The following is a 14,442-nucleotide window of genomic DNA, read 5'->3' as shown; positions in this document are numbered from 1 at the left end:
AGTAAATTCCTCTAACAAGACTTAGTGAAATTAGTTTCTCATAAGCGTCCCATGACAATGTTCTGTGTTTTGGGATACTTTTGTCAGTGGCAATTACACATACCCATTAGGCCTTACAGAGTCAATTACATTTCCTATATCCTTCCATAGATTGAAACGTGCACATTACTATAAACAGCACTATTTACTAAACTATGGAGCACATAGGCACATTGAAAATCCATGGAAAACGCTACACAATGAATTCCCTCTACAGCATTCTCTTTCATACCAACATAACCAATCCCTGATACTCTGTATTAACGTGTGCTAACGAATCTGATGTATCGGCAGTACAACTGTTTGCGCTACAACCCGGGCGAACTACAGATCAGATTACAGTAAACTCTTACTGTCCCCATTCCTTCCTTCACAAATATTGTTACCGAACTTCGCATGCACAACGCAAGTAAATATAACAATATGAATGCAGCGTGTGTGTGAACTTCATGAGGGCCTTTTTTCGTCCATGACTAAGTATTTCACATTGACCTTCACTTTCTCTAACCACCACAGCATATAGACACTTTTCCGGCAATTACAGACAACACATCAAAATTTCTGGCGGTTCGTTTGCTAAATCAAGGGAAACATTTATCAATGTTGTCGGACAGAACGAAAACAGCAAGCACATTACATACCCACACGTCGATCTGGTATTCTTCGTAATTGCCGAACAGCACAGGTACGTAATGTGCGCTAATATGTTTGTCTAGACACTAGTCACCTCCTGCTCGCAATGCGGAAACACAAGCTCACTGAAAATAACAAGTGTTTGGTTCTGATACACATAACCTGAAATAATTACTTACCCAATTCTAAGGCTATCTCAAACCATAACCACAAGCGCCAAGGATGATACAAGAATTAAACGTGGAACAAACGTATCGTTCAAATGTGCCCAATAAATGAAATTAAACTAATATAATAATTGTACGAACAGTTACTGTAGCATCATTACAAGGCATTGGCAAACTACTTCATTCGAGGCAGTTAGCTGTAATGATAACAAAAATTAAGCATTGACTTAGTACCACACTCAATATGTGTCTTTCCGTGATTTCCTGTCTCCACCATCAAATCACTTACATATTACACAGAAATCGCAACACAATACCGTACGAACGCATGACATGAACTACTGAATTCTACAGTCATCTGCTGTTGCGGTCAAAGTCAATCAATGCGGAAGAAAGAACCTACCACGGAGGTCGTTCTAACAATCTTGGAATCAGAGCTGCATATCTGCTAGGAAAAAAGTCGTTTGTTGGTTAATATTGGGGAAGGGACCAAATAGTGAGGTCATCGGTCCCGTTGCTGAAGGAAGTCGGCCGTGCCTTTTCAAAAGAACTGTCCTGGCATTTGCGTGAAGCGATTTAGGGAAGTCACTGAAAACCCAATCAGGAAACCTGGACTCGGGTTTGAACCGTGGTCCTCCGGAATGCGAGTTCATTGTGCTATAACTGCGCCACTTCGCTGTTTCATGAAAGTCGAATGGGAAACTACGTGTTTTTTATTAATTTTTTCATAGTTGCAAGTATGGTTTCGAAATCTACAAACAATTCTACAGTATTTATGGATCCTATGGTCACATAAATAAAAAAAAAACATTATTCACCCAATCGGCTATATAACAAAGCTTCAACTAAAGCAATATTGCGAAAAGTATATGCTGTATATCTAAATTTTAAAAATAATACTACTAACGAAAACAGAGACTCTCAAGGCTTGAAGTGTAATGTGGAATGTATGATATGCCAGCTTAATACTGTCTTAAGGATCCATCTACCAGATTTTAAACAAATTTAAATAAAGCAATGCTTTATACAATTTTAGCATTCAGAGAATCCCTCATCCCTAACTTCAGAGCATATCAACATGAACAGAAGTGCATGTCTGAGAGTTTTCTTAAGTTAATAGTGATGTACATGAAATAATTTGTAGTAAATCTTCGTTCATGATTTAAGCCCAGTGCACATGCGCAACTAATATGACACCCCAGATAATGGAACACTGGAGTGACACCACAGTTAAATGTGTAAAGACACAGTTTTCAGTAACATGACAAAAATTAAGCAACATTTATCTTGCGACATAAAGTTCAACTCCATTCTACTTTCTGACTCCACTTACCAACCCACCAGTGAATTGCGTCAATTGGCTGCATCCTTTTGACGGAATTTCAAAGCACCATCGCTGTAATTTGGTTTCCATTTCGTAAATTTGTCTTGTGTGTAATGCGTGTTCAGGAGTACCAAAAACGTTTAAAGACCTGTTGTTAGCAACATTATTACAGATCCTTAGCTGTAGGGAACGTTCTTTTTCTGGAAGTACAAGAACTATCACCAAAAATACAGAACTTTAGACATAAAGGTTGCTTAAATTATAGATGGCTGAGCCTGAAAATAATGGCAGTGAGATTTCTGGGGAAAATTTAAGAGTATATCGAAAGAATAGGCTAATGATAAATTCGTTGCAATAGACAAAATGACTCAAAGCCACCATGATGGCAACTGAAGCTGCATGTGAGAATGTTTTGCTTGAACGAAAGTTTCCAAATCATACTGTACTCATTGGGGGAACTTTAGTAATTCAACAATCAATTGGGAAAATTACAGTTTTGTTAGTGATGGGTGTGATAAGACACCCTGTGAGACATTACTAAATGGCTTCTCTGAAAACTACCTAGAACAGACAGTTAGGAACCTCTCTCATGATGAAAATATATTGTTTCTAATGGCAACAACAAACAGACCTGACCTCTTTGAGGATGTCCACATCAGTGAACATGATATGGTTGTGACAGCAATTACTTTTTTTTATTTATTATTATTTTTTAATTTATCTGTTGTTCCAGTGATCCATGTTGTGACACTATCACAGGACATGGAATGTGTCAATTTTATAAGCTTATGGCCAGAATTTATGGTAATACACAAAACAAAACGAAAACAGTAAACAGTAACTTAGGTCCCACTACGAAAAATACATTTTATAGATAGACAGAGATTATAAAACAAAAACAGTAAACAGTAACTTAAGTACCACTACAAAAAAAATACATTTTAGAGACAGATAAAGATTAGAAAATAACAAGTGTTACAGAGAAATAGATATTACAAAATATATGTTTGCAATAAAAATATTCGGTATTACAAATACAAATTTGGGCATACATTTGCAATTTACAATACAAGAAATGTTAAATACTGTAGTTCAAGGACTCTTCTATTGTATAAAATGATCCTTGCAATAGGAAATGCCTTAAGGTTTTTTGAACAAGAGATCATCATCTACCAAACACTTAATTATTGAAGGGAGGGCATTAAAAACCTTACAGCAACTGAAATGGACTCCTTTCTGCACCATACTTAGATTTAGCTGTTCATGGTGGATATCATGTTTCCTTCTAGTATTGTGACTGTGATATGCACTATTCAGCTTAACAGAGTACTAACAGAGTACAAAGAATAACTGAAACAAGCATATATATATATATATATATCTGTGTGTGTGTGTGTGTGTGTGTGTGTATGTATGTGTGTGTGTGAGTGTGTGTTCAGTAAACTAGATAAAAAATCAATAGTGTCATATCTCAATGAGGAACTGAAAGTTTAAGCACAGGGCAGCAGCATGTAGAGGAACACTGGCCCAAGTTTAAAAGAATAGCTGAGCATGCACTGGATAGATATGTACCCAATAGAACAGTTCATAATAGGAGGCACTCTCTGCAGTATACAGTTACTGTAAAGAAACTGCTAAACAAATAGAGACTACTGCGTAATAGATGTAAAACAAAGCATAGAGCTGTAGCTAAAGAATTGCTGAATAAAACGCAGTTTTCTGTCAAGAGATCAATTTGTGAGGCTTTCAATGGCTGCCGTAGCAGACATTGTCAAGTATTCTGTCAGCTGCCCACGTCGAATATCGGTTCTGTGACTCTGAAGTGGAGCTGTGAAGGAATAAACATAGCTGAACCCAGACCAGACAGACCTCACGTACTGATGGGCAGGAATTGCCATGCATTGTTGTCAAATAATATTTCACAAAACCCAAAGCAATTCTGGTGGTATGTAAAGGTTGATAGTGGCACAAAAGTTAGTGTCCAGTCGCTAGCGAATGAAACAGGAACTGAAACAGAGAGTAGCAAAGCAAATTCTAAAATGTTTAACTTTGTTTTCAGATTTTCCATTGCAAAGAAAAACCCAGGAGAAATGCCCCAATTTACTCCTCATAACACTGGAAAGATGAGGGAAATAAGTACTAGTGTCAGTGGTGCTGATAACAACTCAAATAGTTATACTTTAATAAAGCTCGAGGTCCCAACGGAATCCCTTCCTGATTCTATACCGAATTTACAGCTGAGTTAGCCCCATTTCTAACTAAAATCTCTTGCAGATGCCTTAAACAAAACATGGTGCTTAGTAGTTGGAAGAAAGCACAGGACACACCCATCTATAAGAGAATGGTAGAAGTGAACCATAAAATTACAGTCTCCAGTATTCTTGACATGGATTTGTTGTAGTATCTTAGTACATATTCTGAGCTTAAATAGGATGAGGTATCTCGAACAGAAATACCTCCTCCATGCCAGCCAGCAACGATTCCAAAAATATCAGTCATGTGAAACCCAACTCATTCTTTTCTCACATGAATTCTGTCAGCTGCCCACATCGAATATCGGTTCTGTGACTCTGAAGTGGAGCTGTGAAGGAATAAACATAGCTGAACCCAGACCAGGCAGACCTCACGTACTGATGGGCAGGAATCAAGGCAGTCAGGTAGATGCAGTATTTATTGATTTTCAAAAAGCATCTGACTCAGTACCGCACCTGTGCTTGTTATAAAAAATACGTTTGTATGGGGTATTAATTGAATTTTGCAACTGGATTGAGGAACTTTGGTAGGGAGCGTGCAGCATGTTATTTGGATAGAGAGTCGTCGTTATGTGTAGTAATAACTTCACATGTGCCCCATGGAAGTGTGTTAGGATCTTGCTGTTCATAGCATATATCAATGACCTTACAGACAATATTAACAGTAACTTCAGACTTTTTGCAGATGATGCAGTTATCCATAATGAAGTACTGCCTGAAAGAAGCTGTGTAAATTTTCAGTCAGATCGTCATAAGATTCCAAAGGCATGTAATAACTGACGACTTGCTTTAAATGATCAGAAACATAAAACTGTGCACTTCAACATGAAAAAGCGTAATATCCTATGACTATAATACCAATGAGTCACAGTTAGAATAGGCAAACCATAAAAATACTTGGGTGTAACACTCTGTAGCGATATGAGATGGCTTAGTCGTTGGGAACCAGAGGGTAGACTACAGTTTATTGGTAGAATACTGGGGAAGTGCAACCAGTTTACAAAGGAAATTGCTTACAAATCACTCATGTGACTGGTTCTAGCATATTGGCAAGTGTGTGGTACCCATACCAGATAGGACTAACAGGGGATATTGAAAGTACACAGAAAACGGCAGCACAAATGGTCACAGGTTTGTTTGATCTTTGTGAGAGTTTCACAGAAATAATGAAGAAGCTGAACTGCACAATTTGAAGAGAGTCATAAACTATCCTGAGAAAGGCTACTAACAAAGTGTCATGAACCGACATTGAATGATGTCTCTGCAAATATATTACAACCCCTTATGCATAGTTCACATAGGTATACTGAGGGCAAGATTACAATAATTACAGCACATGCAGAGGCGTTCAGTCATGCTTCCCATGTTCCATGGGAATGAAATGGGAAGAAACACTAATAACTGGTATTTGGACATACCCTGTGCCATTGACTTCAGGCTGCCTTACAGAGCATAGATGTAGATGTAGGTACACAGGAACTGTCTGCAGTTGTTATTTAGTTGTGCCAAAAGTAAAATGAGAATTAATCACTGTGTCTAAATCAATGAACATAACAAATTGTTAAAATCTTATAAGAGTGGCGTATGTACAGATTTTCTGAAAATGTTTGGCACTACATGAAAAAAATTATTTTATTTTATGTGTGTTTACAAAAGCTGCTCACAGAAATTGACAATGGCTGGGAGAATGATGTATTCACCACATGCCCCTCCATTTCCGCATCTGATGATGCCTAAGGACTGAGGATGACACGGCGGCCAGTCAGTACTATTGAACCTTCAAGGCCTGTTTGGATGGTGTTTGTTTGTTCTTTGTGTTAGAAAAACAGTCTGTATTTTCTTTAAAATATGTTGTGATAATTTGCGAAAGTTGGGTAGAAATATTGTTGTTACTCTGCTTAGCAAGTATGACAACAAGAAGATATGAAGTGTGGTATCATTCGGTAGGTTGGGTACAAGGTGATTACGCAGCAATTCTTACAACATGATCTGTGTGTTTTAGTTAAATTATTTCAATAGAAGCATATATCAATTTCCTACTTTCGAAGCTGTTCATAGGCAAAGTTTTTGAGATAGCAGATATGAGCACAAATGGTTAATATATGTGGTGGAAATGTATCGTATCCATGCTATCTGGTACATGGGTAGGTTCTGGTTGTGTGTAAGCATGTGTAATTGTGTAATTAGTGGAAGGCGATTTGTAGTTTCACTGCAGCTCATTGAATTCTACAAATGTTTAAAATCAATGCAATATTGGAAAATGTATTCAGATCATAGTACTGGCGACATACATTTGAGCATCTATCCAGTGAATTTCAGAAAGGAAGTAACAAAGGTTACTGATGGCAATATACTTTCAACTTGACTCTAGCTTTTAATACAGCAACATGGATATTCAATGTTCCATTATATTATATGCACTTAAACAGATCACAACTCCAAAATTTATCATAGAGTAACATTAATGTTGTGTCATTTTTAACTGACATTGGGTGCAAGGATGAAAAAATATTAGCTCTCAAATGTGTCTTCTGGTCATAGTAAACAGCATCCAACAGAACATGCCAGAATTCAAAAATTTGTATTTGGGGACATGATATAAATACTGGGGAGATGACAGGTAAATGTCACATGTGAAATATCGAAATGTCATTTGCAGTTTCACTCGAACTTATAATGCATATTTAATATTAGTATCTGATTTTTAAATAGTGTCCAATATGCAGCTCTACAACTACGCAACATTTGTTCTTGTTATTCGAAATTGGTTCACAGATAGAAATTTTATTATGATTGCTACATCTGAAAACTGCACCCTTCATCTCATATAAGTACCCTAAAACTGTAATTTTGAGGACACTGTAGATGCACTATAATGCTGACATGCCAGTAACTATCACCTGCAGCTTCAGGCAAACTGGGTTTGCATCCAAAATTTGTGTTCCTCATCTTTAAATGGAGCTTGATTCATGATTCAAGAAGTACTCAAAATTTGTTTTTGTAGTTCACAAATGATTTATAAAACAGTTTTCATGTTTGAATGGTAATATTTTTAAAAGTGAATTTGTAATTTCATTTAATTCTTGTCTGAAATCCGTTTTGGTATCCTTTGCATATTCTTTCATGTGTAATTAATTCTTGACTCAATCAATTCGAATGCCATGCTCTGTACTACTACATAATACCTGCCTAAATAATTTCAGTTGACACTGATGCTATATAGAAAACTGTGTAACTATGCAGAAATTGTAGCACCCCGATTACTGTGGCATCACTGAAGTGAAGCCACTTTTAACTATGTCATAAAAGACCAAGTCGTTTTAACTATTTGGCACTACTTTCCTTCACCCACACTAATTAGTGTCAGAAGTAAATCGAGCAATTGCCATTATGGTTTCAGTGATTCTGAAGCTAGTATGCAGTATTGGTAGCTTTGATATTTATACCAGTGTATTAGGATAATATGCAGATTCAGTTTTACACTGTACCAAAGATCTCTACAAAAAGTGTCGGTTTTAGTACTGTTTGTTGTGCTACAGCCACAGGAAGTGGTGTGTCTGCCAGTCCAACTGGCACTTTAAAGACTGATTTCTAAACATTATGTTGCAACTGTATAGTTGCAAATAAGTTATATTATAGCCTACTTAAAGAAAGTACTAGTTAATTTTATGTGCATTTAGAAAAATATCCTACATATTCTTTGAAACGCAGAGAGATAGTTGTGAAAGTTTGATCACAATAATAATGTTACCGTACTTAAGTAAAAAAAGAAAAAGAGATGTGGAGCATGATTTCATTATTGGTGAGTACCAAGTAACTTTGACAACATCATGGGTGCTTTTATTCCAAACAGCATGTGCCCTGACTGTGACTATATGGTGTGTATTTTAACAGCAATATAATATTAACTTTCTACATTTTGGGTTGCTAGCAATGAAACGTTTAACCACTGGAGTTGTGGGCATGTCATTGTTAATTTATAGTGTTTATGATGTTCCATTATATGATGCACAGTTAAGATTTCTGTCTAAATGAGTAAGTATTATTGTATAATTAATGGAATGTGATTTGTAGTTGCACATTAGCGCACTCATTTCTACAAATGGTGAAACTAAATACAGAACTGGCAGTATATTCGGATTTTAGGTTTGGCTGCTTCAGTGCTCTCAATCCTTCCCACGCCAATGGCCAGTGGCGCTCGATATTCCAAATATTGCTTTTCATAGCTCTTACATGCTCCATTCTCGAACCTGAATGCTTCCCATTGAGGGAAGTCAGTGTCAACTCAGTGTCGAACTATAGCCATAATGTTGAGAGAAAAGTTGTAATTACCATGTTCAAGTAAGTAGGTGTGAAATGGCTAGTTCTTCATATACATTCCTTTTGAGGTAGAGATTGTAGAGCTTTTACAGAAATCTTAAAGTGAAAACTAGAACAACAACGATTTCTACGATAATAGTCTATATAATGACAGTGATTCATCTGTGAACAATTCGAGTAAAATGATATTGGAAACAGACCACCCTGATGAGATTCAAAAAATATCACACAATGAAAAGTTTTGGGTTGTAATGCTTATGTAAATATGTTTGCAAGAAAGTGCACTTCTTGTTTTAATGTATATCCTAATTGTTGGTCAGTGACCTTATTGTTTCCACAAAGAGTGAAATTCTCTGTGGCACACTCGCCACCAGGTGATGGCGATTTAAATATGAATGTACACAGATGCCCTATGTTTCCATTACAGAGTACAAAGCGTTAGACACTGACCTAGTTGATTTGAGGAAGGAAGTAAGGAGGTTTCTGGTGACAGTATAACTTCAGATGGTGGTGGTGGTGGTGGTGGTGGTGGTTAGTGTTTAATGTCCCGTCGACAACAAAGTCATTAGAGACAGAGCGCAAGCTCGGGTTAGGGAAGGATTGTGAAGGAAATCGGCCATGCCCTTTCAAAGGAACCATCCCGGCATTTGCCTGAAACGATTTAGGGAAATCACGGAAAACCTAAATCAGGATGGTTGGGATTGAACCGTTGTCCTCCTGAATGCGAGTCCAGTGTGCTAACCACTGCGCCACCTCGCTCGGTTATAACTTCAGATCAAGTATACTTTCTAATAAAGGAAATGAACGATATTAGAGAGATTAAGTGTAGTTTTTGACAATGCAAATGAATTGTATTAGAGTCTCTTTAAGTGCACCTGCACAAAGCATAATTCCAAATTCGTTATAGAGTAACTTTAATATTTGCTCTTATTTAACTGCTGTGGGGTGCAGGAGTGACTTGCAACCAATGTGATGCCACAGCAAGTGGAATAACAGAAACTGTATGCAGTTTCATCTGTTGGTAATTATTATTATTCTTGGATTGATTTAATTTTGCTTCAGGAAGCGATTAACAGCATTCAAAATACAATTACTTCATGTAAACCTTTTATTAATAATTGTTACAAGTAATGTACGTATTTACATTGAGAAGTCACATGAAACTGCGATCCTCAGGAAAAAAAATAAGAACACAAATGAAGCTTAAATGTCCTCTTTTAAAAAAGTGCTAACAATGACAGAAAACGTTAGAATGTGAAAGAAAATAATTGTGTTAAAGAAATGTGTAATGTGCATTAGATGAATATTGAACTGCTCATTTTCACATTTTTACTTCAATTTAGTTTAGAAATAACGTCCAGGAAGGAATCTAGAAGGTAAAGTCACACTCAGTTTGTGCTTTGTTCCTCTCTGAGTCCGTGTGTTTTGTTAACTTGTGCATTTACTGTAAGCTTTATACTGGCAGAAGAAAGTCTGTGGCAAAAATTCATCAATCTCTTTTTATTCTAATTTGCTAATGTCAATTAAGAAGACTCCACTTTCAAATGTTTCCTTATATTGAAAAGGTACTACAGTCAGTTATCGATTTCTGTGTAACTACATATCAAGCAGATGTACGAAATTTTTGTTTTGTTTGTTCACAAAATTCGTTTTCTGATGGCACTTTTGTGATTTTTCACCCCATATTTCCAGCAACCTGCTCATTATACATCTGTTCCCTAAGCTTAAACTGGCACATAACTTCTCTGAAGTTTCTTATAATGAGAAATGAGAATCATAGATCTCTACATACTTTAAAGAAATAGTCTATAGGCAAGATTTCGATCTAAACTGTTTTTTATTTACCAGTTTCAACAGGTAAGTTTGCCACCTTCAGATCACTGAAAACTTGTTTGGGTCTACATCATGTTCCATTGTGCATTCATCACTCATGTGATATTCACATTTGAGTGGATATCGGATTGCACATTCCACACAGATTTGACAAAAAGTTCATTGCAGATAGATTTACCACAAGTAAAAACATACACAGCTAAAATGCACCTTGTGGAACTTGTCTACACAGCACTCTTTGGCTGCTAATCAGTTGTTAAAATCCATAACGTTTAGTAAAAGTGCACATTTATGCCACTGTTTACATTTACGTAAACAGTGAAGGACATGTTGGAACCTTTTGACTCGAAATTCATAGATCTGTTTAGCATCTCTGGCTGCTTGTGGTAAACATGTCACAACAAGTTCACTTGGGCTCTGCCACATGCCACTCAGAGCAACACGTCTTTCTCCGCAAATGCACTTTAGAAAAATGAAAGAATAAAAATGTGTTAGTCTCTTCATATTAGCTCGAGCTGCTCAAAGTAATTAGCAGTACCCTAAGGTTGTCTAGTTCTCGAATACATCATTTACTGTTGTCATGCTGCTCGTGACTAGTACTCAAGTGAAATTTTTCAGTGTCACATATACACATCATCTGCTATGTATTTACTATCAGATAGGAATACAGAGAAAATTTTATCACTGTGCAGCATACAAGCCCAATCCTTTTTTTAAATTGGTTTCTCACGTTCTTTCATGTCAGTCATAGGAAGAGTTCAGTGCATTTCTCATCCTTCTGAAGAACTGGAAACTGAATTTTCTATTTTATGCCATAATGTTATGTTCTTTATGCTTCTAAATCTATCCAAGGCCGTTTGTCTGTCAAAGGCAGTTTTACATTGTCAGGGACCATATTAGTCCTTCCTTTCAACTCTTCCAAATTAAGTGGCAATGGAAGCAGGAATGTGGTGATCTTTGACTTCACCCCATAAGAAGAAATCTAATTAAGCTAAGAGAGGTGACCCTGGGGGCCACTGGAGAAGAGGGTCACGATGGGAACCATGTGCATTTCGACACTGAGGCAGTTCGGCATCGAGATAACCATAAATGTCTGAAAGAAAGTAAGGTGGACATTGTCTAGTTGCAAAATGAACTCTTCACTTGCTTGCTGTATTTATGGCATAATCCTCAGCTGCAGTGTGTGTAGGTACAAGAAACCAGTCACAGTTTTCTCCGGGAAGAAAAGTAGTCTGTAAACTTTTGAAGAGGACATGGCTCAAAAGACGTTAATGTTAGGTGAACCACGAAATTCTTCTATAATGTCGTTTGGATGATTCACCTTTCGAGACACACAAAATGTGGCTTCATCACTGAAAATAAACATTGTCAAAAACTGTCTTCCACTTGTAGTCGCTTGAAGTCGTCGCTTGTAGGTGGTATGGTTTTAAGCCTGTATTACATGATGTACCTAATATGTAGTACTAAGCCTATGCAGCAGAGTCCCAAGCGTACATGTTTGGAACTGCACATTGGTTAACGTCCCTTAACTACATGATGCAGACAGAATAGTCCTAGTGTAAGTCCAGGCACTCACACTAGATGGTAATTATGTGCAAATCTTGAGGTGGGATGTCTGATTTCTTGTAAAGGTGTTCATTCAAATTAAAAATGTCTGAGAACTCGAAGTTTCTATTTATTAAGTAATTGTTTGCATTTCTTGTTATTATTATTTATTAAGTAATTGTTGTTCTCTTATGTAACTGTCATGGAACTATATTATTTCTGTTCTGAATTATGAGGTTAACTGTTTGTTTTAAGTTATAACATATAGCATCACAAGAATATGTTTGTCTGAAATGCAATGTTACAGCATTATGCACATGGAGGATGTAGTTGTTTTTCGAGCTACTGGACAGGCAGTGTTGGTCACTCTTAGGATTAGGGGAGTATAATGAAGAGCACAAGCCAGATATTGTTGGTTTCAAACCAGGCTGGGAAAAAGGGAGGAAGGTGATGGCATGTATTCCCTATTGATGAAGGAACTGACGCACATCTGCAGGAATTCTGGAACTTCGTGAGAATGGGATGGCTTATTTCGACAAGCGGCTGTCGATGAAGGAAGTAATTCACTCAACTGATACAGTAATGTTAGAGACACTTTCATCTAGACAGAAGTAAGACTTAAACCAGTAAATCATTTGTTACTCATTTTGTAATCGAGCACTCTCACCTACTCTTGGCAGTTTCTCCTTCCTGGCATGTTGAAATATACCAAAAGATGAAATCAAATCAAACGTGACCTTTCAGCAATTATGGCACTACATACAGAAATCTAAAGTACAGATATAATGTTATACACTTAATTACTCAGAACAAAACGTTTGCCGACGACTTTAATATGATACAGTGGGTTGTGATGACCATACAGACACGATTCTTCACCAAACACATGATTGATACCGCCAAATGCTTGTTTATTTCTTTCTATCTGTAGGATACGAAACAATCAGTACAAAGACTGATGTCCTGTAACAATTTGTCTAAAAGAAAGTTTGTTGGCAAATTATCGCTCTTGTTTAATTATTACATTTATGAAAATTTAATCACTGAAAACTGTAGTAAACTATGGAAACCTGAAGTTTAAGTGCGTTTTAAATAAGTGGCGACTCTCGGCACTTCACTACAGAGCGAGTGGAGGGAAGTGCAGTTTACCAGTGTGTGCTGGGCGGGTTTGCAGGTGACCACAGTACAGACCTACTCGGCGCAGAACCAGTCAGGCTAACTTAACTGTCGCTGAAGCCGGCCAATCTGCGATCTTTCTGATTCGATTTTAAAGAAACTATTCCGTAGTAAATGCTCATTCTCGCGCATCTTATAACTTAATTCGCCAGCTTCTTGATGAACCATCTAGCATTTCGTTAATGCGTATATTTATTGTGATATTTCGCTAGTAGGTAAACTACTCAAGAAATTTTTAGTTTGCAGTGAAAAATAGGTACCGCTATGAATCTGTGTTTGGTTCATGTCAGATTACATGTTGCTGTGTATTAAATGTAGATAATATATTGAATCATTCTTTAAACTTGGAAGTATATAGCTGTCTGTTTCAAATCTCGAGATAATAAAATGTATGTAAAGCGCTCCATCAGTGAATAACTAGAACGACATATTCAAAATTTCCTCGTACGTCATTAATGGTCTCAGATATCGAAACAAGATTTTGGCAAATGATAGCACGACAGTGTTTTGCCATATGATTAGTATGTCAAATTCAATGTCTGCCTCGATATTCAAGCGACTCCAGGCTTTTTGAATGAAATAATTTAATTATTGAGAACCATAGATGTCTTGTGAAATGAGAACTGCTGTAGCTTTTGTAACAGTACATGTAAAAAATTTATTACTCGGTCACAATGCATCCCACTCAGAATTTCACTACTAGCAAAATGAAGGAGCATTAAATTTTGCATCGAATTATTACGTAAATGCCAATATCGGTGTAGCCATCTGGCTGCAAAAAGTTGTCAAAGTTCGTTCATTTTTTGCAACTTGTCTAAAAAATCGTCTTCAACTCCTATAAATCAAAAATGCCTACTCCAGATGTAAAACGTAATCAAAGTTGAAGAACATGAAGTTTCATGTTACGAAAGCATATAGTTTTTCAGTTTTAGGCACTATAAATTGTTCATACTATTGAAACCAAAGGTATCTATTTTTCTTTTCACAAGCAAAGTTATTCAATAAAATGAATTTCCAGTGGGAAGACGGCTCTCTAATGAGCACATATGTGTTTCTATGTACATCTTTTCATTTTTCTTCATTAGTGTGTATTTTTATTCATTTTTATGCATCGCTTTATTGGTGATAGTGGATTGGTAAAATGAAAACCAAG

At 36.7% G+C, this 14,442-nt stretch overlaps 1 protein-coding gene across 9 annotated transcripts in view; it reads right to left on the bottom strand.

The window, feature by feature from the left end:
• The window catches only part of LOC126108652 (zinc finger protein 492-like), a 118,232-nt gene extending 117,017 nt beyond the window's left edge, over nt 1-1,215 (bottom strand). For 4 of the 9 annotated variants that reach the window (XR_007523582.1, XM_049913964.1, XM_049913960.1 and 1 more), the window contains exons 1-2: nt 1,074-1,201; nt 681-797 (exon numbers count right to left, since the gene is read on the bottom strand). The gene's annotated coding sequence lies outside the window, so the exon portion shown is untranslated. Of the gene's footprint in view, nt 1-680; nt 798-851; nt 1,037-1,073 lie in introns of all 9 variants that reach the window. The other 5 variants (XR_007523583.1, XM_049913962.1, XM_049913963.1 and 2 more) reach the window with 4 other exon arrangements.
• Nucleotides 1,216-14,442: the final 13,227 nt, after the last annotated feature.

This window comes from Schistocerca cancellata, chromosome 11 (genome assembly GCF_023864275.1).
Source record: "Schistocerca cancellata isolate TAMUIC-IGC-003103 chromosome 11, iqSchCanc2.1, whole genome shotgun sequence".
Taxonomy (NCBI): Eukaryota; Metazoa; Arthropoda; class Insecta; order Orthoptera; family Acrididae; genus Schistocerca; species Schistocerca cancellata.
This window is presented reverse-complemented; position numbering and strand designations above follow the sequence as displayed.